Here is a 27674-nt window from a genome sequence, read left to right on the forward strand (position 1 = left end):
CATCATTTATGAGAAGACAAAAGAAAGAAAATGTGGACAATTTTTACATTAACACCAACCTAATGTTCAAGTACATACAAACATACAAATCTAATGTCAAAAGAGCAAAAAAAAAAACCTTAAACACAGATTAGCAAAGTACACCACATTTCCAATTTCATTTCTTGTTTAGTGGACCACCAGTCAATTATAGGCTACAGTCTACATCTAGCATCAGTGAATTCGTGTTCCACTGGAAAAGATATGGCTAACAGTTGACCTGCAAAAATGTATCTTTCTAAATGCTAAGAGTACTTGCCCTATGCCTACACATTTTGCATGTTCTCTCTTATATAGGATATAATCATGGAGAGTGAAAAGTCACACTTAATATATAATTGTGGAATTAAATTATTTACATTAAGTGATATAGTCACTTTGACTTTTTCCTCCAAGTTCTTCATTTATAATTCTTTGATTACTTTTGTGACTTTTCTTGACCCTCTCCTATTTCTCAAAATCTCTTTTATGGTGTGAAAACCAAAAGTAGATATGGTATTCTAGTAGAAGCATGGCTAATGCACATTCTAATAGATGTTTCCATTTTGAGAAAAAATAAATTTTCACTATTACATTTCAACTTCGTTTTCCCTCATTCTGGGAAAGCATAGCCTTGCTTTAACATAGGAAGGAAAGTGATTTCCTACTCTTACCATCCTACATATATTTCTCCTAATTTACAGGCAGCCAGTTTCTAAGGTATGAGAGAATGCTTAATGCCACAAAATGTATTTGAGCACACTAGTCCCACAGGTTAGGTCTTAGAAATGGGTTTTATGCACACAAAAATTAAACCAACTGTATAGCTTTATAGTTTGTGGCGTCCCAGTGCAAATTTAGAAATATATACTCCTTGGTGACAGAATTTCCCAGGTTGGTAGTCATAGAGACTTTTTTCTCATAGCACCTACGTTCACCCACTACCATCTCTAGCAGGAAGCATAGCTAATTTTTGGTCTCATCTGCTTTTGCTACCTCCTACCCTGCCAATCCTGCTAACCCGTACATTGCTAAATATGGGCACCTTACAGAGAAATGGAGGAGTTTTGGGAAAAAGCATATTTAGTTACTTGGCATAAAATATAATTTAATTTGTGACCATACTTGTGAGAACCAACATGGGTTTGGGATTTAAGATCACAGAAGAAAATGAGCTTCTAGTAAGTTATGGGAAGAGGTTTCTGGGTTATCTTTTCTCAGTTTTGACTATTATCATCTAGGACTGGAATCAGTACTAGACTTCATTATGGTTCATTCTTTTAAAAGGGGGGATATCGTGTTAAATCTGAGTAAGTATATTTCATTAATTGTAAAGCACTGAATTGAGTTCTGGGAGGTAAATAAAAATTGATCAGAGAAAACATATGCCTTTATAATGTACACTAGAGGCCCAGTGCACACAATTTGTGCCCAGGTGGGGTCCCTAGGCCTGGCCAGGGATCAGGGCTGATCAGGTTCCCCACCTCCCCACCCCCTCCTTCCCTCACCACCCACGTCTGCCACCACCCACCCCCTGTTACCCATCCCAGCCAGGGGCCTGGCCCTGATTGGGCGATTGGGATCTGCCAGCCGGGGCGGGGGTGGGGGGGTGGGGTGGGGGGTGGCGAACTAAGGAGGCTGGTTGGCAAGCCCCATCTGTGATCAGGGCCTGCAAGCTGGGAGCAGCTCCTGCGTTGAGCATCTGCCCCCTGGTGGTCAGTGTGCATTAAGGCGACCATTATTCTGGCCATTCCAGTCATTCCGTTGTAATGGTTGCTTAGGCTTTTATATATAGAGATAGTAATCTATTTGCATATTAATAACTAATGTATTAAAATGCAATATGAATCATAAGAATAGTGTAAATAAAGTGCTGAGATAGTTTAAGAAGAAAAGTCATTATTTTATCTTGTTTTTCTGTATCAAAGTTGTATTCAGTTGTATTCTAGTAGGCACTTGAGAGAGAAGGTTATAACCAAGCTTGAGCTGATTTCCAGCTGCCAATAAAAAAACAAAAATATCCCTTTTTGCTACTGAATGTTGCTAGGGAACGAAGGAAGTCGGTCATATTGGCAGGATGGTCAGGGAGGTTGCTGATTGCTTTCAAGGGTCACTGCCTTGTTTTTCACCACAGCCAACCAAAGAGTTGCCTTGGTGATGCAGGAGCTAATGCCCCCAAGAGAGTCTTTAAGTTAGCAAAGAGTCCTTGCCCAAACCAAAACTTTTGAATAGTCCTCATAAACTCTCAGTATTTGCAGTCTAACTGTTCCTTTGCCCTAGCTGCTTTTCCACATCATTTCTCATGGTAAGCCTCCAGTGGAGCCCTCAGCAGCTGGCTGCTGACTGCATATCAACGGACAATAGAGGATGACATCTTGACACAGCTTACTTCATTCTTATAGAAAACAACTTTACTTCTAAAAACAACATTGTTTGTCTTTGTTCAAACAAGTGGATAAAGACAACTTCACTTAAGTCATAAGTTAGTGGATTCGACATCATGTTAAACTAATAAGCACAGTAATGCTGTTGCTGGAGAGATCAATGGATTCAATTTCCCTGACACTAGTGAGAGTAGGGTGGCTCTTGGGATAACTTCAAAAGTGAATTTTCTAAGACTTGCATGAGAGAATGAATGGTTTTTATTGGTGTGGAATTACATTTCTTGGGTTGTAAGTTCCTGTTGTCTTTAAACCAGTCCTGGAAAATACGTAGCTAAGGCTCCAGCAAAGCCAAAAGTAGGGTCAGTGTCCAGAGCTCCCGTTCCATGGTGGAGTTGAGTCCGGTTCAGCATCAGGCTAGTTAAAAGTCCATTACTCCATTCTGTGGGTCTCACATGGCCGGCAGCCATGTGGGTCCATGTACGGGAGTGTGCCCCCTGCAACAGGAGTCCCCGGAGCACAGGCAAGCAGAGAGCCAAGAGAGAGAGCCAAGAGAGTATGCATTTCCTTTGTTCAGGAGTTTAAATGTCTCAGATTGCGTGCCCTTGCAGTGGCCATGCCTTTCTGGCCACTGACTTGCTCCCAGGTGTGACTGACATATAAGCACTTGACCTTAATGGGCATGCATTTATTGTCCAGCCCCTTCCCACAGTGACCTGTGGGGAACAGACTTGGAAAATATTAACTGCACCTTCCTGGAAAAACTGTAAAAATGGCATGTCTATATTAAGTAGTCTTCTTTTTACTTCTCTCCTGTTTAATAATAATAACAAGGTTATTAATGGTATTAATGCTTTCAATACCAATAATTGATAAGAGATACAAGTAAAGATATAGAAACAAGCTATTAATTGGAACTAATGAAGAACAGTATATTAATGAACTATTCATACAGTTGAAATGAAGATTAAAGTAGATAATAATGGAGACTTCTGCTTTAAGTAATATCAGACAATGTAATTTGGGTCTACCATTCCACTTCAATGAAACAAACTAGAAAAATATTTTTTAAAAAGTATAAATTATTTTGTTAACTTCTTATTTCTGATCTCACATTTAAGGAGCTTAGAAGTTATCAACAACAAGCAAAAAGCTAGACACACTAAAAATCAACAGCTATTCTTACATTTAAATCACAGGGTAAACTGCTGTCTTCAAAATTCAAGGAACAAGCTAATACAAGAAATCGCAGTTTACCAGACTAAAATTTACACCCACCAGCAGCTCTCTGCTGCTAGGAGCAGTGAGGGATCAAACAGAATGTGGAACTGATGAACTGCCGGAAGGCTCAGGGTGAGTAAGCTGGAAAGTTAAAAACTTTCCTTAGTTCTACCTCCAGGAGCCCCTCCAGGTCCTCAGAGTCAAGTCAAAGGAGCATCCCCTTGTACTCTGGTGGGGAGGTGGGTTTGAGGAGAGGAAGTAACCTTTCTGAAAAACGTTAGAGCATTCTGTTCCCTTTAACAAAAGCTTATCCTCAAGGAAAATTATTTGCCAAAGTTTTGGGCACTGTTGGGTTTTACCAGAGCTTAAGCATCCTCAGGGAAGGTAAAGACCCGACTCCAGCCCCCCCAGCCTTCCACCTGGAGGAGAGGCTCTCTGAAGGACTGAGGCATTCTGGAAAATGCAAACTAGGGGCTGCAAAAAGACTGTAGTTTTAGGTGTTTCTAGGATAGAAGGGAGGAAAAGAAAGAAGAGCACAGGGACTCTTAGGGTACTGAAATTATTTCTGTATGAGATTGTAATAGTTGGTACATGTCAATATATATGGCTAACACCCATAGTATGCAAAATATCAAGAGTGAGCCCAAATGTACACAATGAACTTTAGTTAAAAATACTGTATCAATATTGATTCACCAATTATAATGAACTTAGCACATTAATTCAAGATGTCAATAAAAGGAAAGACTGTATATGGGGTAAAGGGGTATTATATGAGAGTTCTCTATATTATCTGTTAAATTTTTCTGCAAATGTAGAACTTTTCTAAAATAGAAAGTTTATTAATTTTAAAAATAGCTAAATTATATGCTAAAATCATCAAACTGCACATTTTTAGAATGTTCAATTAGTTATATGTAATTTACAATTCAATAATGTTGCTTTTTCAAAAAAATAGCTTTATATATATAAAATACTTAAAACAACATTTAACAAAAACAACACTGTATACCAAACACATGAAAACATTAATGAAAAAAATAAATGAAATGGAAATATATGGAGAAATATACCATTTTATTTGCTAAAATTAAAATACTGAATATTTTTAAGATGCAAACTATCTTTAGGTTCAATGCAATTATAATAATCCTGGCAGGTTTTTTTTTTCTTTTTAGAAATAGACAAACATTCAAATGTCTGTGTGGAAATACAAAGGAAATGTAAATATCTCAATTAGAATATACACACAACCTTGAGTTTAAAAAAAAGTTGAAGAAGACAGTATAATGCCACTGTAATTAAGACAGAATGATTCTGGCATAAAGATAGACAAATAGATCAATAGAGCTAAAAAGAGAACTCAGAAAGAATCCCTCAATTGTATGTTCCACTATTTCTCAATAAAGTTGCTAAAGCAATCCAATGGGAGAATGAAAGTCCATTTAATAAATCATGTAGAAATACTTAGAGCTTGAGATAAAAAATAAAATAATTTCAACCCGACCATATACAAAAAAAATTAATGTTAGATTGATTATAGACTTTAGGATTAAAAATAAATGTTAAGCACTGGCCAGTGTTGCTCAGTAGTTTGAAGGTTGGCCCACTCAGCAAAGGGTCACAGGTTCAATTTATGGTCAAGGGCATGTACTTGCTTGCAGGTTTGATCCCCGCCCCAGTTGGGATGCCTGTGGGAGGCAACCAATTGATGTGTATGTCTCTCATCTCTCTACCCCCCTCTCTTCTTCCTCTCTCCCTCCCTTCCACTCTCCCTAAAAATCAATAGAAAAATAGCCTTGGGTGAGGATTAACAAAAACAGCAACAAAAAATGTTAAGCTTCTTTTTTATGTTAAATTTTTATTTTATTTTTTATTTAATTTATTGTGGTGACATTGGTTAGATTTTTAAGCTTCTAAAACTCAAAAAAAGAAGACAATATTATTACAACTTGGAGGTATACAAAGGTTTTTTTCAGACGAGACAGAAGGCCATAACAATAAAAGAGGGAGGAAAAAGCTAAATTCGATTTCATAAACATTTTAAAATTCTACCCTCATGTACTGCTGGTGGGAATGCAGACTGGTGTAGCCACTGTGGAAAACAGTATGGAGTTTCCTCAAAAAGTTAAAAATGGAACTCCCATTTGGCCCAGTAATCCAACTTCTAGGAATATATCGCAAGAAATTAGAAACACCAATCAGGAAGGATATATTTACCCTATGTCCATCACAGCACAATTTACAATAGCTAAGATTTGGAAACAACCTAAGTGCCCAATAGCAAATGAATGGATTAGAAAACAGTGGTACATCTATACAATGGAATACTACACTGTTGAAAAAAAGAAGGAATTCTTACCATTTGCAACGGCATGGATGGACCTGGAGAGCATTATGCTAAGTGAAATAAGCCAGTAAGAGAAAGATAAATATCACATGATCTCACTCATTTGTGAAATATAATGAACAACATAAACTGATGAATAAAAATAGATACAGAGACAAAGAAGCATTGAATCAACTGTTAAACTTCAGTGGGGAGACAGAGGGGTGGGAGGTGGTAAGAGATCAACCAAAGGACTTGCGTGCATGCATGTAAGCATAACCAATGGACACAGACAGTAGAGGGGTGAGGGCATGTGTTGGGAGGTGGGAGTGGCTGGGGAGAGGTCAATGGGGGAAAAAGGAGACATATGTAATACTTTAATCAATAAAGAATAAAAATAAATAAATATTTAAGAAATTCTACTTAATCAAAAGAGACACTTAGAAACTAAATAAGCATCCATATATGAGAGACAATATTTCCAAAGTGTATAGCTAATACAGGATTTGAACCCACATACCTATATCTATGTTTGTACATAAAAGAATAACCCAAATTTCAAAAATGGGCAAAATGCTTGAATAGTCACTTCAGAAAATAAGATATACTAATACAAATGACCAAGATATATATAAGGTCTTGAAATGGTGTCAACATTATGAGTCATTATGGAAATAACAACAATCATTAGAATTTCAAAGCAAACAAAGGAACAAAATCCTACAACACTAATGGTTGACAAAAATGCATAGTCACCAGACCTCTTCTCCATTGCTTAGGAAAGTGTGAAACACCTTGAAAAAGTTCTGAAATGTTCTATGAATATAAACATGTACTACCCTATAAGGTAGCAATTTATTTATAAGTATTTACTCAAGATAGAGAAGCATGTGGCCACTAAAAGACTTTACAAGAATCTTCATAGCACCTTTATATCTGAGTAGTTGAAAATGGAAATATCTCAGGTGTTTATTGGTAGGAGAATGGAGAAACACAATGCTATATATGTACATATATATTAAATCTTTAGTGTTAAAAGTATTACAGTCTTAGCTGGTTTGGCTCAGTGGATAGAGCACCGGCCTGTAGACTGAAGGGTCCCAGGTTTGATTCTGGTCAAGGAGAGGTACCTTGGTTGTGGGCACAACCCCAGTAGGGGGTGTGCAGGAGGCAGCTGATCGATGTTTCTCTCTCATCGACGTTTCTAACTCTCTATCCCTCTTCCTTCCTCTCTGTAAAAAAAAATCAATAAAATATATTTTAAAAAAGTATTACATATGTCTCCCTTTTCCCCCAATGACCCCTTCTATCCCACTTTTACCCCCTCCAATGCCCCAGGCCTTCACCACCTTATTGTCTGTGTCCATGGTTATGACAATGCCATATATATATACATAAGCCTAAGCAACCATTGCTACCATATGACTGGAATAACTGGAACAACCGGATGATCGGCCAGCAGCTATGACACGCACTGACCAGACCTTGCTGCTGGGGCCCTGACAGCCCCGAATCTGGTTCACCCCCACCCCAGACCCAGACAGGAGGGAGGAGGGAGCCCGATTCCTCGTGGAATCAGCCGTTGGTTAGCTTGCTGCTGGGCCAACCTCCTGCACCCCTCCCTCTGGCCGGCTGCCCCCCCCCCCCCCCCGATTGGCTCTGATCACCGGCCCGGCCAAGGGACCCCACCAGTGCATGATTTTGTACACCGGGCCTCTAGTATATTAATGAAATGTAATACTAATCAGCAAAAGCATACAGATGAATCTAAAAAATATTATACTAATGAAAGTTAGGTAAAGACTGATTTTATTTGCATAAGTTTGGAGAATAGGCTAAACAAATCTTTGTATGCACGCATCAAAATTATTAAAACAGTATGATAAAGGTCTGTACATATCATTATATGTAAACTAGAAGTCCAGCACGCATGATCTCTTCCGCTTGCCTCAGCTGGCCGCCCCGCCCATTGCCGCTTGTAGCTTGTGCCCCACCCTCCGTCGCTCCTAGCTCTCTCCGCCACTGGTTAGTAGCTCTGAGCCACTAGTTAGTAACTCTCCGCCACTAGTTAGTAGCTCTCCGCCACTAGTGGCTTGCACCCCGCCCTGCCCGCCATGAGAGCCATTGCTAGTAGCTCTACGCTGCTGGTAGCTTGCACCCAGCCCTGCCCGCCATGAGAGTTGTGACAGCGTCACAGATTGACGGCCATGGGCTTTTTATATAAGAGATTACACCCCAACCTACCCCCCCCCCAAATATATATATAGGCATATATTGAATTCTAGTTAATAATATTAATGTTGGAATGTTTGGGGATAAAGTGTATTGAAAGCTGTAATTTACTTTGAAATACTTCAAAAAGGTGAATTCATAGATGACTGGAGGGAGAGATAGATATATGCAGTAAAACAACCATAACAAAATGTTAATGTAGATTCTTAGAGGTTTAATGAATTATTCTTTCAATTCTGCAGTATGTTTGAAAATTTTCATAATGAAATAATGGGAAATACATAGGGAGTCAAGAAAATGACCCATGCAAACTGACCCACGGGCACTTTTCTTACAGCAGTGGTTACACTGCAGAGCAATATCTTTTCAACAAAAGGTGATGGGTCAATTAGAGCTCATAACAATGAAATGACCCACAATTCATACTGAAAACAGAAAATTAAATATATGTATTATGGATCTAAATATGAAATTTAAAACAATAAGTCTTCTAGAAGATAAGAAATGTTGATCTCAGGAAAGTAAGGGTAAAGATAAAGATCATAGGGTAGGTATCTCAATAAACCAGATACCCAAATCACTAACGATTAAAAAAAAACACAACAACAACAAAAAAAAAACTTGCTATATTGGATTATATTACTGAAAATTGAAAGATAACATTAAACAACTGAAAAATGCAAGCCAGAATATATAAGCTATTTGCAATAACTATAACTGAAAAGCACTCATATCCAGAATACATTAAAAATTTATTCAAATTATTAGAAATGAGAATGGGCAAGAGGGTAGAACACGCATTTTACAAAATAGGATAGTTCAAATCAACCAATCAGTGAAACTATACTTATCTTCACCAGTAATCTGGGAAGTACCAATTAAAACTGCAAAGAAATCTCACTATACTTCTATCAGAATGACCAAAATAAAAAGACTTTACCACAATTTACTAAATGTTACTAAGGATGTAAAATTATGAGAACTTTCATACACCCATGATGCTAATGGAAGTATGTGTAATTGTTTTTGGGGAAAAAGTTTGGCATTTTCTTCTAAGGTTGAATGTACTTATTTCCTACAACCCGTAATTCCATTTCTAGGCATAAACACTACAAAAATGCATGGGTACATACCCCAAAAGATACATACAAGATATGTATAGCAGCATTGATTCAAAGGTATATCAAAGGTAAAATGAATTGAAAATGGCAAATTCGTGCATTGGAATCCTTTATAGAATGGAATGAACCACCGGAACATGCAACCACAAGATGGATCTCACAAATAAAATATTGAGCTAAAGGAGTCTGACACAAAATAATGCATACTGTGTGTTTGAATATGCATAGATTTCAAAAATCTTCATAACTCTTCTACAAGGATCAGGGTACAAGCTAAACTGGTAAGTGTACAAATAAAACCTAGAAAATGTTTCCCTTCAACCTGAAATCAAGAAAGTAGTTATGTTTACAGATGGAAAAGGTAGTAGGGTGGCTACAGGGGTTTTGTATATTTGACCTGGGAGTTGTTTTGTGATGACTCAATGAATTATGCATGTTACTACATTTTTTTTTGTCTGTTGCTAATGTTTCATAATAAAAAAAAAACAAGTTTTGAAAGAATAATGTTAAAAAAAATAAGACATACCTGTCCTATGTAAAGCACTCAGAACACTGCCTAAGAGGCAATCTCTGAGGACAATTCATAAGTTCAAATCCTAGTTTCTCCACTTCCTTGCTGTGTGGTTTAGGGCACGTTTAAGTGATTTGGCTTTACTTTCCTACTTGTACGGAGGGGACTGTAATTGTAGCTACATTATAGCTTGAGGTTTAAATGAGTTAATCCATGTAAAGTGATGAAAATAGTTCTGGTACATAGATATTATTACATGTTAACATTGTCATCATCTTCATCATCATTTAAACATTGAACTGCAAACAAATAAGAACATTTTGGAAATAAGTTTGACTAAATAAGGTGACGTTTAAAAGCCAGTAAGACTAGGCTAAGAGCTTTATGCTGTATTCCGTGACAATACAGCACTAAAAAAAAATACTATTTTGAGATATTATCATATTTAAAGATAAGAAATTGAAACCTAAAGGCATTCGTTACTGTGCCTCTGACAGCAGGTAGGTGAAGAACAGGATTCAAATACATTAAGAAGCTTGGCCAGGCAGTGGGTGCACAGTGGATTCAAAGGTGAAATGTCAGCAGGCAGAGGGCAGCTTGGAAGACTCTTTCATTATTCCATCCAGAAGAATGAGGGCTTTCGTAGTGGGAATAGAGCATTGGGGATGGATGAGAATCAACAGGATCTGGAAAGAGATTGCATATGGTAACCAGGGAGACATCAGAGAGGGCTGGGAGCCTGGAAAAATGGTGGCATTATGAACAAAAATCGGGATCACAGGAGTAGCAGGTTTGCACAGGGAGATGAAACATCTCATTTACACAAAGTAGAATCATGGGGTCAGTTAGCACACTCATCATCGTAATGAAAAACATTACTTAAATTCTGCATTATGCCAGCCTATGCTTCGCAGCACAGGCTAAATGGACCTGCCTGGAGGTACATGTTGCAGCAGGAAGGCTGAGGGAAAAGTTAGCCCAAAGCTTTCGGTGCAGGCCCTCATGGTGAAGGCCCGGGCAGTTTAGATGCTCTTTGAACTCCATGGGAAACAAAAGAAAGAGAAGGCGTCAATGGCAAATGTTACCTGTGAGACATCCTGTCAGAACTCCCTGAGCCTGGGCCAGCGTTTCAGAGCCTGGGCTCCATAGAGGGTGGTATGGACCTGGCTACCACGCTGCAAGAAGGGGGCTCAAAGATTTGTCCAGGAACAAAGCCGGAGTGAAGCCAGGCTGCGAGGCGAGACCAGGTGCAAGGCAGCGAGAGTGCTCTATCAGCAGGCGGGAAACGGAGAGAGCCGCAAGACCAGCATGTGGGCCAGTGCACGATGCTCTGCAGTTCAGACCCTGTCTTTTTATAGGGAGCTGGGATGTGGCTGGGATTGACAGTGAGTTTGTTACAGGATCTGAGCCTGTTTGCCCAGAATGAAAATGGGCAGAGAATATCAGCGTGGCAAACAGACACACAGATGAAGGCGAGGAGTGAAAATAATAATAAAGAAATAAGGAAGTAGAGCTCACGTTGCTCTCAAACTGAACAGGAACCCAAAGAACACCTTTGAATATCCACTCCCCAACTTATTTTCTGTTTCCCTCTAACTGCTTTGGAAACCCCAACTCCCCCCTCCCTTTTTGTTATTTTCAAAGAAAGCCTATCTGGAAATCCTATCTTTTACAAATGACACACTCTCCCACAGAGCTCTTTTTCCAGGAGTTGAAAGCTGGCATATGGCTGAGAGAGAAAAGTTGAGGCTGCCTCTGCCCATATCACGTGCATCTCACAGATAACAGAGGACTTTCGACTCCCTGGCTGCCAATCTTCCCTCTTTCATCTGCACCAGATTCACAATGATGAGGAAGAAGGGAAAGCAATTTAATTCTCAATGGTACTTCCTATAGCGGCTGTAAAACATCATTTCTGCTTTATACCAAGTAAGCAGTCATAACATAGGAACACTGAAAATTGTCAGTTGGCTGGTAGAAATGGCGGAAGGAAAGCTTCACAGAATAACTCTGGGTAATAAGGAATATATATGCTACACTGGGACTTTATCAAGGATTCCTAAAAAAACCCTCTTATTCTCTGCAAAAAACACCTCGTTACAGCTCATTTTCTATCTGTGTGTGTAACCTCATCCCAAGATGAGCATCTGCCGCGCCTGGAAAGCATAACATTTCTAATGGTGTTTTCACTCTTGAGTGAACACACAGAAAGCACAAAATCTAGTTAGAAGAACGTCAGTGCACGTGACTTTTCTCGAAGTCTTTGCCACAGGCTCTCATACAGCCTTGATTATTTACAGCTACTCGCTTCAAGGATTAGGAAAGAAGTACAAGGAAACACTGACATGTCTCTTCAGGTGGCTGCAGGGAAGGCGTGGGAATGAAGTCTGTTACCTAGCTCTGTACAGTCTTCCCTTCCATTCTTCATTGTCTCATTACCTTCAGATTAGAAGCTGCAGTTCTTGTTTTCCTCAACCTGGAGTTTGGAATCCCAATGCCTGACGAGATACATTTCCCGATATCCCAGGCAAAGGGCCTCGCTGTGGAGGTTGGACTCCAGGTTTGACTCCGTTTGGATGAGGATGTTGCTGGCTGGGCAGTTCACCTTCTACACTACAGCTCTACTTGGGAATTTTAACACCATCACCCATCTTTATTCCCTAACTCCCTGTAAGGACCCACATACTCGATGATCTCTGGATTGGCCTCTGAGATAAATGGATTCCTTTCCCACAGCAGGTTGTCCATCCTCTGTTATAATTCTGAAGAAAAATATATCCTGAGACAACCTGTTGATTTAGTTGGAGGCAGATGGGAAAGAGAGACAAGAGAACTGGTGCCTTCAGGAACATTTGCTCACTCCAGAAATGTTACTCAAAGTCTTTGGTAGTTACAACCTCCCCTTAGTAAGTGTTCTTGCCCGGCACCTGAGCCAGCATCAAAATAGTGCTGTGGAGTACTCTTGGCAAAGGGCATGGGTGTGTAGTCCAGAAAACGTGACTTTAGACACCCACCCATCACTTATTAGCTGTATGATCTTAAGCACATTGGTGAATTTTTCTCAGCCTATTTCTTCATTTGAAAAAAAGGGTGATAAAAACGGTGACCTACTTGGAACTATTTTATGTCAAAAAAAAAATGTGTTAATGGATGTGAGCAGCTACTTCAGTGCTGCATGAAATAGTTGGCTCTTGACACATTATATTTGTTGTATCAGAGTAGTAATTTAAACATATGTTGCTGATGTGCTAAGTAATTATTGCCTGAGATCAGAAATATTGGAAGTATAGCAAAAAATAAGGTGCAGGCAAGATTCTGTAACTCCTACCTACTCATCATGCACTTATACAGTGCAGTATTTTCCTCCATTCATTTACTTCAGTAGTCTTTCAGGGCTGTTTTATTTTATTTTTTTGCCATAACTCAGGACCAAGAGAAAAAGACACTGCTCTCTTATGGACAAGCAGCTCAGAATTTCTCTTATTCTGTTAGGTTATGTAGCCCTGTTACCTGATAGCAATACTCATGCTTCCCTGTGATATGCCCAATACTTTGTTTGCCATTCTGGTTTTATTGAGGTGATTTAAAAAGCGTTCTATGTAATCCTCAGAGCACTTTTCAGAGCAGCACTTTGTGTAAACACCCAGTGAAGTCATCACTTCTCTTATTTGTCACTTCATTTTGGGTGGGCTGCTTCTCCCTACAGCAGTGCTTTAGTCTTGGTTGCACATTAAAATCCCTGGAGGGCACTAGCCGGCTTGGCTCAGTGTATAGACAGCGTCAGCCTGAGGACTGAAGGGTCCCAGGTTCAATTTGGGTCAAGGGCACATGCTGGGTTGCAGGCTCGATCCCAGTAGGGGGTGTGCAGGAGGCAACCGATCAATGATTCTCTCTCATCATTGGTGTTTCTATCTCTCTTTCCTTCTCCCTTCCTCTCTGAAATCAATAAAGAAATATATTAAAAAATAAATAAAATCCCTGGAGGGCTGTTGCAATGCCATGTCCTGGCTGCACCCTAAACTAAGGATGCCACAGTCTCCGGAGGTGAGCTGCCTTGGAGAGATTCTAATGTGGAGATAGGGAAAGAATCACCTTGTAAAGAGGATCAACCTCTTTTTTCCTGGGCTCATAGCTAACCTAGCTGACCAGATCAACTAACGGGTCACTCTATCAGTGGTTCTCAACCTGTGGGTCGCGACCCCTTTGGCGGTCAAACAACCCTTTCACAGGGGTCGCCTAAGACCATCCTGCATATCAGATATTTACATTACGATTCATAACAGTAGCAACATTACAGTTATGAAGTAGCAACAAAAATAATTTTATGGTTGGGTCACAACATGAGGAACTGTATTTAAATGGCCAGAAGGATGAGAACCACTGTTAAAAAGGCTTAAGATTTACTTCATCTCAGGAATCTGACCAACCAATTCATGATAATAAAAGGGGGGAGGGATATAAACAGTTTAACTGATATTTTTCTGAAGATTATACCCATTTTTCTTCTTGCCAATATAGTCTAATAGTGAGAATTTCATAGAAATAAAAGAGTAAAAATAGCGAAAGCAAGAAAAGATTCTGAAATACTGGAAAACCAGGCATGATTACTAAGGTACAACACATTGGTCATGGGCAATGGCCTCTAATATATTTTGTAAAGGAGGTGGAAGGGTTTTCAAGAGCAGTGGTTCTCTACTTCAGCTGCACACTGAAGCCACTTGGGGAATTTTAAAAATACTAATGCCCGGGTCTCGCTTCTAGAGATTCTGGTTTAATTGGCCCATGATGCAGCCTGAGCGCAGGGATTTTTTAAAACAGTGGTTCTCAACCTTGGCTGCACATTAGAATCACCTGGGCATCTTTTTAAAATCCTGATTTCTGGGCCTCATCCCCCGGAAATTCTGTTTCTTTGTTACTAATGTTGTGGCCTCACCCCATAACAAAGAAACAGAACCACTGTTTTAAAAGCTCCCTAATGTGCAGTCCAGGCTGAAAATCACTGGAGTAGAGGCTGGGCGTTAGGTGCACAAAGGCGCCCAAAGAGGACATCCTCCTATCAAGGCCATCCAGTCAGCCCTCAGGTACAGCTCCATCTCCTTTTGGCCTTGACTTGGCTGCCCTACATTTTGTCATTTCTCTTTTGCCGAGCACTAAATTCAGTTGTTCCTTAAAGGCAATAGTAATTGAAAAAAAGATGATTAAAAAAGAAAAAAGGTCAATGCATAGTATTTATAAGAAAAAAAGAAACAAAATTCAAAGTTGGCTTTGATATAACTATTCCCTTCAGTAGACAAGTAATAGCAGCTCAGGGGAGAATGGAGAGAACTCTACACTGATAGTTTTAACTTATTAATGTGAAAGTTATTTCCTTATATTCCCCAGTGGCGATTTTTATAGCATCTTTTCCATTCACTTTACCAGCGGCTGCTCATATTTAATCTGAGGTTACAGTGCTTTCAACATTTAATTCAAAAGAGAAGTACATTTTTACTTTCTCTAATTATATCCCTTCCACTAAACTTGTGAAGGTATGTCTAGCACACTAATATCTACAAAGAATGAAATGGTTTTTTTCAAGTTCAAGTAGGGTTAAGTTTTTAGAATTGTTTTTCACTATGTTTGAATTTTTAGTTAATATAATGGATAAAAAATATCAATGTGTTTTCAATTTATATGTTATGCATTATTAGACTATTTGACTGAAAATCTGCATAAGAAAGACATTGAAAAGGATGTAAACTGCCAATATTTTGAATCATTTGAGGATATGATTACTTACAATAAAATGGCTATTTTATATATAGGTTGATTTATGAGAGATACAGAATCAAACATTTAAAATTATCCAGTCACTGGCCAAAAGAAATAGATTCAGTAATATTAGTTAATATTTATATAGCACCAAGTATGTTTCACACATATAGTGATTATACTGTGTAAGCATTAATATATAATCCTTATATGAATCCTATGAGATAGGTACTTGTGTACTCATTTTGCAAACGAGGAAATTGAGGGACACAAAAGTGATTAATATATCCAAGTTCCCACATGGCTAAGATGCAGAACCAGCGTTCCTAAGCAGGCAGTGTGGCTGCACAGTCCACGCTTAACCACACTTCCATCTGTGCTAAAGCAGATGCTTTGCCTGGAAGCAATCACATACTGACTCACCCACTGATACTCACTCGGTTGAAAATACATTATGTACTTTATCAGATATTACATTGGCAAATATGTTCTCCCATTCAGTAGGCTTTCTTGTTTGTTTGTTTTTTGTTGTTGTTGTTGTTGAGGGTTTCTTTTGCTGTGCAGAAACTTTTTATTTTGATGTAGTCCCATTTTTTTATTTATTTTTATTTTTTTTATTTTTTTATTGCTTAAAGTATTACAAAGGATATTACATATGTGTTCTTTTTTCCCCCCGCCCTTGACAGTCCCCTAGCCTCTCCTATTCCCCAGTGAATTATGTCCATTAGTTATGCTTATATGCATGCATACAAGTCCTTTGGTTGATCTCTTACCCCCCTCCCTCCTGCCCCCCAATCCTCCCCAGCCTTCCCGCTGCAGTTTGACAATCTGTTTGAGGCAGCACTGCCTCTGTATCTATTATTGTTCAAAAGTTTATAATGGTCTCTATTACCCATGAATGAGTGAGATCATGTGGTATTTTTCCTTCATTGACTGGCTTATTTCATTTAGCATAATGCTCTCCAGTTCCATCCATGCCATTGCAAATGGTAAGAGTTCCTTCCTTTTTACAGCAGCAGAGTATTCCATCCTGTAGATGTACCACAGTTTTCTAATCCATTCATCTACTGATGGGCACGTAGGCTGTTTCCAGATCTTAGCTATGGTGAATTGTGCTGCTATGAACATAGGGGTGCATATATCCTTTCTGATTGGTGTTTCTGGTTTCTTGGGATATATTCCTAGAAGTAGGATCACAGGGTCAAATGGGAGTTCCATTTTCAGTTTTTTGGGGAAACTCCATACTGTCTCCCATAATGGCTGCACCAGTCTGCATTCCCACCAGCAGTGCACAAGTGTTCCTTTTTCTCCACATCCTCTCCAGCACTTGTCATTTGTGGATTTGTTGATGATAGCCATTCTGACAGGTGTGAGATGGTACCTCATTGTTGTTTTGATTTGCATCTCTCGGATGATTAGTGACTTTGAGCATGTTTTCATATGTCTATTGGCTTTCTGAATGTCCTCTTTTGAAAGGTGTCTATTTAGGTCCTTTGCCCATTTTTTGATTGGATTGTTTATCTTCCTTTTGTTAAGTTGTATGAGTTCCCTATAATTTTTGGAGATTAGGCCCTTATCAGATATGACATTGGCAAATATGTTTTCCCACACAGTGGGTTTTCTCGTTGTTTTGTTGATGGTTTCTTTTGCTGTGCAGAAGCTTTTTATTTTGATGTAGTCCCATTTGTTCATTTTCTCTTTAGTTTCAAGTGCCCTAGGAGCTGTATCAGTGAAGAAATTGCTTCGGCATATGTCTGAGATTTTGTTGCCTTTGGATTCTTCTAGAATTTTTATGGTTTCCTGTCGTACATTTAAGTCCTTTATCCATTTTGAGTTTATTTTTGTGTATGGTGTAAGTTGGTGATCTAGTTTCACTTTCTTGCATATATCTGCCCAATTTTCCCAGCACCATTTATTGAAGAGACTATCTTGGCTCCATTGTATGTTCTTGCCTCCTTTGTCAAATATTAATTGAGCATATTGGTTCGGGCCAATTTCTGGGCTCTCTATTCTATTCCATTGATCTATATGCCTGTTCTTGTGCCAGTACCAGGCAGTTCTGAGAACAGTGGCTTTGTAATACATCTTGGTATCTGGTATTGAGATCCCATCTACTTTGTTCTTTTTCAGGATTGCTGCAGCTATTCAGGGTTTTTTTTTATTCCAGATGAATTTTTGGAGAGTTCGTTTTAGATCTGTGAAGTATGCCATTCGTATTTTAATGGGAAGTGTGTTGAATTTATAGATTGCTTTGGGTAGTATGGACATTTTAATGATGTTGATTCTACCAATCCATGAACACGGTATGCTCTTCAATCTGTTTATGTCTTTCTCTATCTCTTTTTTCAACGTCCTGTAGTTTTCTGAGTAGAGGTCTTTTACCTCTTTAGTTAAGTTTATTCCTAGGTAGCTTAATTTTTTTGGTGCGATGGTAAATGGGATTGATTTTATAATCTCTCTTTCTGAAAGTTCACTATTGGTGTATAGAAATGCCTCAGATTTCTTGGGGTTAATTTTGTATCCTGCTACATTGCCAAATTCATGTATTAAGTCTAATAGCTTTTTGATGGAGTCTCTAGGGTTTTGTACGTATAATATCATGTCGTCTGCAAATAAGGACAGTTTTACTTCATCTTTTCCAATTTGGATGCCTTTTATTTCTTCTTCTTGCCTAATTGCAATGGCTAACACTTCCAGTACTATGTTGAACAGGAGTGGTGAGAGGGGGCATATCTGTCTTGTTCCTGTTCTTAGGGGAAATGGTGTTAGTTTTTGTCCATTGTGGGCCTGTCATATACGGCTTTTATTATGTTGAGGTATGATCCTTCTACTCCCGCCTTACTGAGAGTTTTTATCAAAAATGGGTGTTGAATTTTGTCAAATGCTTTTTCTGCATCCATTGATATGACCATGCGGTTTTTTTCTTTCAATTTGTTTATGTGATGTATCACGTTTATTGATTTGCAGATATTGTACCATCCTTGCATCCCTGGGATAAATCCTACTTGGTCACGGTGTATGATCTTTCTGATGTAATGCTGGATCCGATTTGCTAAGATTTTGTTGAGGATTTTGGCATCTATATTCATGAGGGATATTGGCCTGTAATTCTCTTTCATTGTGTTGTCTTTACCTTGTTTTGGTATTAGGGTGATGCTGGCTTCATAGAATGAGCTTGGAAGTGTTCCTTCCTCTTGAATTTTTTGTAGTAGTCTGTGGAGGATAGGTTTTAGTTCTTCCTTGAATGTTTGGTAAAACTCCCCCGTGAAGCTGTCTGGTCCTGGGCTTTTATTTGCTGGAAGCTTTTTGATGACTACTTCAATTTCTTCCATAGTTATTGGCCTGTTGAGATTTTTAGATTCTTCCTGATTGAGTTTTGGAATGTTGTATTTTTCTAGGAATTTGTCCATTTCCTCCAGGTTGTCTAGTTTGTTGGAGTAGAGCTGTCCATAGTGTTTTTTAACAATCATTTATATTTCTGTGGGGTCTGTTGTTATTTCGCCTCTATTGTTTCTGACTTTGTTTATTTGGGTCCTCTCTCTTTGCTTCTTGGTGAGTCTGGCTAGAGGTTTGTCAATCTTGTTTATCCTTTCGAAGAACCAGCTCTTGGTTTCATTGATTTTCTGTATTGTTTTTTTGGTCTCTATGTCATTTATTTCTGCTCTAATCTTTATTATCTCCTTCCTTCTGTTCACTCTGGGGTTTTCTTGTTGCTGTCTTTCCAATTCTTTGAGTTGTAGAGTTAGATGATTTACTACCATTTTTTCTTGTTTTTTGAGATAGGCCTGTAGAGCTATAAACTTCCCTCTCAGGACTGCTTTCATTGTGTCCCATAGGTTTTGGATTGTTGTGTTTTCATTGTCATTAGTTTCCAGGATGTTTTTGATTTCTTCTTTGATCTCATTGGTAACCCAATCAATATTTAACAGCATGCTATTCAGCTTCCAGGTGTTTGAGTATTTTGGGTTGTTTTTATTGTAGTTTATTTCTAATATTATGTCATCGTGGTCTGAGAAGATGGTTTTTATGATTTCAGTCTTCTTGAATTTTGGGATACTTTGCTTGTGACCTAATATATGGTCTATTTTTGAATATGTCATATGAGCACTTGAGTAGAATGTATATTCCGTGGCTTTGGGGTGAAGTGTTCTGAAGATGTCTATTAAGTCCATCTGATCTAGTGAGTCATTTAGGATTGCTGTTTCTTTGCTGATTGTTTGTCTAGAGGACTTATCCAGTGCTGTCAGTGGTATATTAAAGTCCCCTACTATGATTGTATTGTTGTCAATCTCTCCTTTGATATCTTCCAGGAGTTTTTTTATGAATTTGGGCGCTCCTGCATTGGGTGCATATATGTTTACCAGGGTTATATCTTCTTGTTGTATTGATCCCTTTAGTATTATGAAGTGGCCTTCCTTATCTCTTGTTATGGCCTTCACTTTGAGGTCTATTTTGTGTGATATAAGTATTGCTACGCCAGCTTTCTTTTCCTTTCCATTTGCCCTAAAGATATTTTTCCATCCTTTCACTTTCAGTCCTTGTGAGTCCCTTCTAATGAGGTGGGTCTCTTGTAGACAGCAGATGTATGGGTCATGTTTTTTTATCCATTCAGCCACTCGATGTCTTTTGTTTGGAGCATTTAGTCCGTTTACATTTAAAGTTATTATTGAAAGGTACTTGTTTGTAGCCATTTCTTTTTTTGTGTGGCTGTTTTCTTTCTGAGCTTTTTATTTCTTCTTTTTACACCAGTCCCTTTAGCATTTCTTGCATTGCTGGCTTGGTGGTGATAAACTCCCTTAGCCTTTTTTTGTCTTTGAAGCTTCTTATTTCCCCTTCAAGTCTGAATGATAGCCTTGCTGGATAGAGTATTCTTGGGTTCAGTCCTTTGCTTTGCATCACTTTGTAAATTTCCGTCCATTCTTTTCTGGCCTGATGTGTTTCTGTTGAGAAATCATTTGACAAACTAATGGGAGATCCCTTGTATGTAACTTTCCGTCTCTCTCTTGCAGCCTGTAAGATTCTCTCTTTGTCCTGAACATTTGCCATGGTAATTATGATGTGTCTTGGTGTGGGTCTTTTCGGGTTCACCTTGTTTGGGACTCTCTGGGCTTGTGTGACTTTTTTCTTCCCCACCTCAGGGAAGTTTTCTGATATTATTTCTTCTAATAGGTTTTCTAATCCTTGTTCATCTTTCTGTTGTTCTGGCACCCCTGTTATTCGTATGTTCTTTTGTTTCATGTTGTCCCAAAGCTCCCTTAGGCTCTCCTCCTGTCTTTTAATTTTTTTCTCCAATTGCAGTACAGTTTGGGTGTGTTTTGCTTCCTTGTCTTCTAATTCACTAGTGTGGTCCTCTGCTTCTCCTAGTCTACTGTTGATACCTTCAATGGTGTTTTTTATTGCAGCTATGTCACTCTTCATTTCTTCTTGGGTCTTACTTAAGTTGTTGATTTTTTCATCTGTTTCTTCTAGTTTCTTCCATATGTTATTGATTTTTTCATCTGTTTCTTCTTGCTTCTTGCATAAGTAGTTGACTTTTTCATCTGTCTCTTCTAGCTTCTTGCAGAAGTTGTTGATTTTTTCCTCCACCCGGTTTATGCACTCTAGGACCCTTATTCTGAATTCTTTTTCTGTCATGTTGCATGCCTCTGTATTACTTAGCTGCTTTTCTGGAGAGTCCTCCTTCTCTTTCCTTTGGGGGTTTCTTTGTCTACCCATGTTTGATCTCACTGACATATCTAGACATTGAGTCGTTCAGTAGCTGCTCCCTGGGTGGCAGTGGCTCCTTGGGCTGTGGTTGCTCCTTGGGCGGTTGCGGTAGCAGCTGCTCCTCAGTTGGCAGCAGCTCCTCTGGTGGGTGTTGTTCACAGCTGTGGTGGCTCTTCTGGCTGGTGGCGGGAGGCTTCACGTACAGCTGCTGTTCCACAGACAGAGGGTGTGGTGCTCAGGAGGCTGCTGTTGCTCGGCTCTGTTGCGTTGATTTAAAGGCACAAAATACAACACCAAAAGGCACCATGTAGCAGGCACTAAACACAAATATATTCATGATATTAATAACCCCAAGTAAAGGTGACCACCTGAATTAAGAGAATTAGGGGACAAGAAAGAAAGAAGAGAAAAAGATAAAAGAGAAAAAAGAAAAGAAAAGTAGGGAAGGAAAAAAAAGGAGTGCAAAAATGAAATTGGGGAAAAAGGAGGGGGAAAGAAAAGAGAAAAAAAAGAGAAAAAATAAAAAAAAAGAGCGAAAAGAGAGAATGAAGTAGAAGAGGGGAAGAGGCTATGTATATGAGGAGAAAACTCCTATAGAACTGCCAGTAATCCCAACAAATTCCAGCAACCGCTCCCTGGAGATGAATGCAAACTAGAAACAACCAATAATATCAAGAGAGGAAAGGGAAAACAGAAGCACAAAAATAACCGGGGGGGGGGGGGGAAGGGAAGGGAGGGGAAAAACCAGCAGAAAAAAAGAAAAAGTAAAAGAAAAACAGCTTCACAACCAGTCCTAAAACACACACACACACACACACACACACACAGGCACAAAAGAAACAAACAACAAAAAAAACAATATACTCAACAATCAAGCAAACAGCAACAAAACAATAGAAAGATAAAAGAAGAAAAAAAATTGCATAGTGAAGAAAGATAAGGGGATATGTGTATAAGGATTTAGAGCAGTGGATTGGAAATAGGATATATAAGTAGGGTGAAATTTTGACAGGAGGTAAACAGAAGGAATAGGGAATATCTAAAGCAGGAATAGGGTAAGAGAAACATGACAACAAAAGGGGAAAAGTGAGGGAGAGGGTTTTAGCATAGAGGTAAAATTGAGGTAGGGAAAATTGATGCTAATGGAATGATGAAAATAGAATAGAGAACACTAAAATAAAATAAAGAGAAAATAAAATGACACTTTAAAAAAAATGGTAAAATGGCAGCAGTAATAATACTGGTTAAAAATAAAAATGTAGTAATTAAAAGGGTAAAATCAGGTGATGGAAAAAGAAGAAAAAAAATTGGTTTCTTAGTTAAAAGGTGAAAAAAGAAAAAAGAAGAAAAAAAAATTGCAGTAGTGAAGGTTCTTCGGTTCTTCTGCTCATCAGTCTGGCTCGCCTTAGTCCTGTCTGGTATTCAGGAGACTGTTGAATTTCCCTGCGATACACTGTTCCTCCGTGTTGTAAACCACAGTCCTGATTTTAAAGCAAGCCGTATTTGTTTCCCAGACTGCCTTAATTTGTATTTAGCTAAGAATCAGATTGTGGCTCAGCCTCTAGGTGGCAGTGTTTTTGGGTTGGCCTCTGAGGCTATAGGGCCTCTCTGTCCAGTAGTTTGGGTTTATCATCTCTATTGCACTTAAAACTGGTGTGGGGAAGTCCACTGCCCAGAGCTGGTTCCTTAATAGTTACCCGCTCTGTGTTGTTGCTGGGATTGAAAATCCCTCTATAGGCCAGACCCTGTTAACTCCCAGGGACTGATCAGATTATTTTAATCCTTGATCTCATTCAGGGTGGAATCTGGGTGTGGCTGTGCTCCTTGCCTGGGGGCTAGGTGGAGGAGTCCCATCCTCTGGAGAGAATGGCTGCCCAGATCCTGGGCCCAGGGGTGTCTCAGCACTCAATTCGCTGCCACCTCTCCCGGACCCCCTCTCTCCTCAGTCTCTCCCCAGATTCCACTCATCCGCACCTTCTCCCTCTCTTCAGCACAGGTGAATGTCTGTATCCGAAATGTGTTATGAACAGGATTCAGTGAAAACAAACAAACAAACGCAGGCTGCGGAAATGGGGAAGGCTGAATTTCTGTAAGTTCCTCTCTTACCGGCACTGCATGGTCGGGTCAGTTTTTCAGGATGCCCCCTTTAGGCTCAGTCCTCCGTGATCACAGAATCCAGCTCTCAAATCCCCTGGCGCCAGGAATCCCGCGTATCTCCTTTCCCCAGTCAGGGGCTGTGCCTGTCCCAAGGGACGCGGCTGTCTGCCACGTGGTCTCCCTCCGACCCTCTGGGCTCAGAGGTCTGGCAAACTTTCCTGTCCAAATCCCTTGTGTTTTTTTTTTTTTTTACCTTTCCAGGGGAGTTCTGCCCTTCCTGGCTACAAACCGTCTCACCAGCTGAGCAATTTCGCCAATTCGGGGTGGATGTTATTAGTTTCAGCTGCTCACTCCATTTGCTCCGGGACACGACCTGGGACTCATCTGCCTATATCGCCGCCATCTTCCGTCCACAGTAAAAACAGAGAGAAGAAGGAGGGGGACTACTATAGTAGCCACTAGCCACATGTGGTCATTTAAACTTAAATGACTTGAAATTAAATAAAATTAAAAATCAGTTTCTCATTTCAGGTGCACCAACCACATTTCAAGTGTTTAATGGCCATGTGTGGCTTGTGATTACCATATTGGTTAGAGTAGAAATAGAACATTTCCCCTCTGACTGGTGTTGTTCAGTGGTTAGAGCTTTTGGACTGTGCACAGTTCGATTCCTGATCAAGGACATGTACCTAGGTTGCAGGCTCTCTCCCCTCCCCCAGCTGGGAGGCAACCAGTTGATGTGTGTCTCTCTCACATCAATGTTTCTTCCCTCCCCCCCGCCCCCCACATACCCTCTCTCTCTTTCACTCTCTCTGAAAAGCAATGGAAAAAAATATTCTCAGGTGAAGATTAATAAACAAACAAAAAGAAATAGGATATTTTCATTATTGCAGAAATCTCTATTGAAAAATAGTACCCTAGTGTTTGAGTTAACCACATTTTCCCCCTGCAACCAGTACATACTTGTATTATATTATATACAACACTTTATATTCCTTTTATTCATTAATTTATAAACATAATAGAGAGAGACCATATTAAAATGGCATGTCTCTAGTTTCAAAATGTCAATCAAAGTAAGTGTGTTCCAACAGTCCCTAGGAATGTTCTGTGCTAAGTGCTTTGAACTGGAAGAGCCCTGGAAGAGGCCCTGTAGCCTGCAGGGCAGTGTGGTGAAGCTGCACACCATTAATAAGTCACAGTAGCCCTGAGTGTCACAGCCCTGTGACCATGGGGAGCAGGCTAAGTTTGGGAGTATGAATAAGATTTCCTGGGAAATTCCAGAAATATTGGTAGTGTACATGTGGGGATTTGCAGAAGACTGGGTCTTCTCTATGAGTAAATAGGTTTACCCCACAGAGCAATTCAAGTTCCATATAATTTCTGTCATATATATATATTCTCTGATGCTCAATTAGCAGCCATGGAGAACCATGAAACTATAATTTTAAGTTTTGTTAATTTTTTAATGCCAACAAAATGCTGATCAATAATGAATTAATGAATGGGCCAGTAAGTATCTTTGTGGTATTGAATTGTCTCTAGGTTATTTTAATCCCCTAATGTAATTAACGATACCCATGATTTCCACTTAACTATAAAATAGTCTGCCTCAGTGAAGATATGAAAAATAAATGTAATGAGACAGTGACATTCAAATGGAGTGTACTTATCTAGTCTGCATACAAAATAGCAATGATTCAGTATAGAACATGTAATGTGATGTTTTAGAAAAGAATTCCTGGGCAGCATTTTAAAAGCAGGGAGATAAAGGAATTTAAGGTTCTCTCGTTTGAACATCAAAGTATTTCCCCCTCAGGTTTACAGGGCAGAATACAGGCAATGCCCTCATCCTTTTTATCTTCAAATATCACAGTTGCTTTCAGAACCCTTTTGAAGACTTGCCATTTTTATTAAGGTGCATCAGTCCCTCAACCAGAAACAAAGGCTTGCACCAAGAATAAACGGTTTTTTAACTCTCATAACAAAGTAAAAACTTTTCTAACTCAAGTTGCTTATTACACGTATAAATGCACAGATATATTATACTTAATAGGAGATTCTAGGAAAGATTTGAGGAAGTTTTATTAATTTAAGGCAAAGTAAGGTGTGCATGCACTTTCCCTCCTCCCTAAAATCAAGTAGCAAGTAAATAGGATAATTTTTTAAAGATTTATCTCCTATCACATTTCATCTCAGTGACATCAAACTTAATAAAATTCTTCATTTCCTCAAAAGCCCATAATTCCATGGAAACCACACACACACACACACACACACATACACACACACATACACACACACACTATGGAGAAGGTGGAGTTCTTTAAGTTCTGCTTTGAATATTTTTAAAAATAGTGTATATACATTTTCTCTAAATTTGCTGATTACAACCTAGCTCTCTACAAAGACGTGTTATTCTGAGTTGGCAGAAAAACAAAAGTTATTTCTTAAGCCCTGCTTGAGAAGTTGGGAGATAGTGAATAAACTTATCACACATTTAACTAAAAATCCAGTAAGTCAACTGGAGGAAGTTTGTTTGTTTTTTTAGTAATTTGACTAGACAAAAATGTCTCTCTTTTCAAGTATTGTCAAATATGTGAACTATATATACCTGGCATTTTATATGTTGTTTTTTTGTAAGCCATATATAAATTAATATAAGGTGTTTGCTTCAATTCATTCTCAAAATAAAGAAAATATACTCAGCTATAAAGGTAATAGAAATCACTTTCAGACCTTTTGATGAAATCATGAATTATGTCCCCTCTTTTTACTTCTCCTAGTCTCACCTGACCACAGCATCCATAGAATATTCTAGAAAGTTGAGACACTATAGCATTTCACTTTCCAAATGAGGTACCATAAACTCAAAATATTGCTACCACAACATTTAATAATCAGCCTTGAGATAAATGAACAATCAAGTTTCAGAGACCATCAAAGACTGGTAAACTACGTCCCTTCTCTAAAGTAGAAAATACACAGAGAGATTAAGAAATGTTTGGACAATTTTATACCATGTTTCCAATCATGAGCCAGGAGCCTGAGGTTGAAATTTTATCTCATATTTCTCTTTTATATCTAATTTCCTGCTTGTTATTAATTTAATAAACACATATTGAACAAGGATTATGGGTTTAACATTGGAGTTGTAGAGGTGAATGACTCATGGGAAATAACATTAAAGAAAGAGCACACATTTAGAAGCAGATGAACCTAAGGTAATGGAACAGCGTCTCATCTACTGTTGAATGACCTTATTAAACCTCAGTTTTCTCATTTGAAAGATGGAAATTAGAGACTTCTGATCAAGTTGGCAAAGTAGATAAACACAATATTTGACTCTTCCCACAATCACATCAAAACTATAACTAAACTACAAAACAGCCATCATTCAGAATTGTCTGAAATTGAGCTGAATGGAAGTCCTACAACTAGGGAATTAAATAAGAAGCCACAAAGAAACTGGTAGAATGCGCTGAGATGTGGAAGGGCTGGTTCTCAAACGTGTGTATCTCGACCGTGGAAGTCCTCCCTGAGGAATAAAGGGTCCAAGTCCTACAACAGGCCCCCCACCCAGCTAAGGGTCCCAGTGCCAAGAAGAGAAGTCACTATAACTTCTGGCTGTAAAAACCAGCGCTGATTGAGGCTGAAGGAGGCTGAGGCTGCTGGAGCCCCAGGCAATTCCTCTTAAAGGGCCTGAGCACAAACTTACTCTGACTCACTTCCTCTGAGCTCCAATGCAGGGGGAGCAGCTTGAAAGGCACCTGAGATATATGGGGAGGAACTGAAGTATCTGACATCAGGGTGAGGACTGGAGGGCAGCTTTCTCCCAGACTGAAATGCTGGCAGAAGCTATTGTTCTTTTGATGAGCCCTCCTCTGATAGATCCTACAGGCAGGTGCCATACCTGAGTCTCCATCAAACTGGCCAACACTGTTTGCCCCACTCTCATGATTCCCTGAGACCCCACCCCACTCAAATTTGGGCCCACCCAAGCTGTTTCCAGTGGCTTTATCATAGGAATGGCCTATGTTGTATCATGCTTCAAATTTCCCTAAAACCTCTCAAACAAGAAGCATCTGGCCTCAGTGAGATCCATATCTTTCAATAAGTGGCCCCAGGCCCAGCACTAGCACCAGCTGGCCTTGGTTCACAGCTTGGCCTTGCTTGGACCCCTCTTAGTCCAGCACAAGAAGCAGCTGTCTGCAGATTACTTTGTAACTTATGCCTGGTGGCTCCTGGCAGAGCACAGGTTGTGGCTGACCTTAGCCCGCACCTCCTGAGAGGCCTGAGAGTCAGTG

The sequence above is a fragment of the Myotis nattereri genome (assembly GCF_964212035.1).
Source record: "Myotis nattereri genome assembly, chromosome: 7".
NCBI lineage: Eukaryota > Metazoa > Chordata > Mammalia > Chiroptera > Vespertilionidae > Myotis > Myotis nattereri.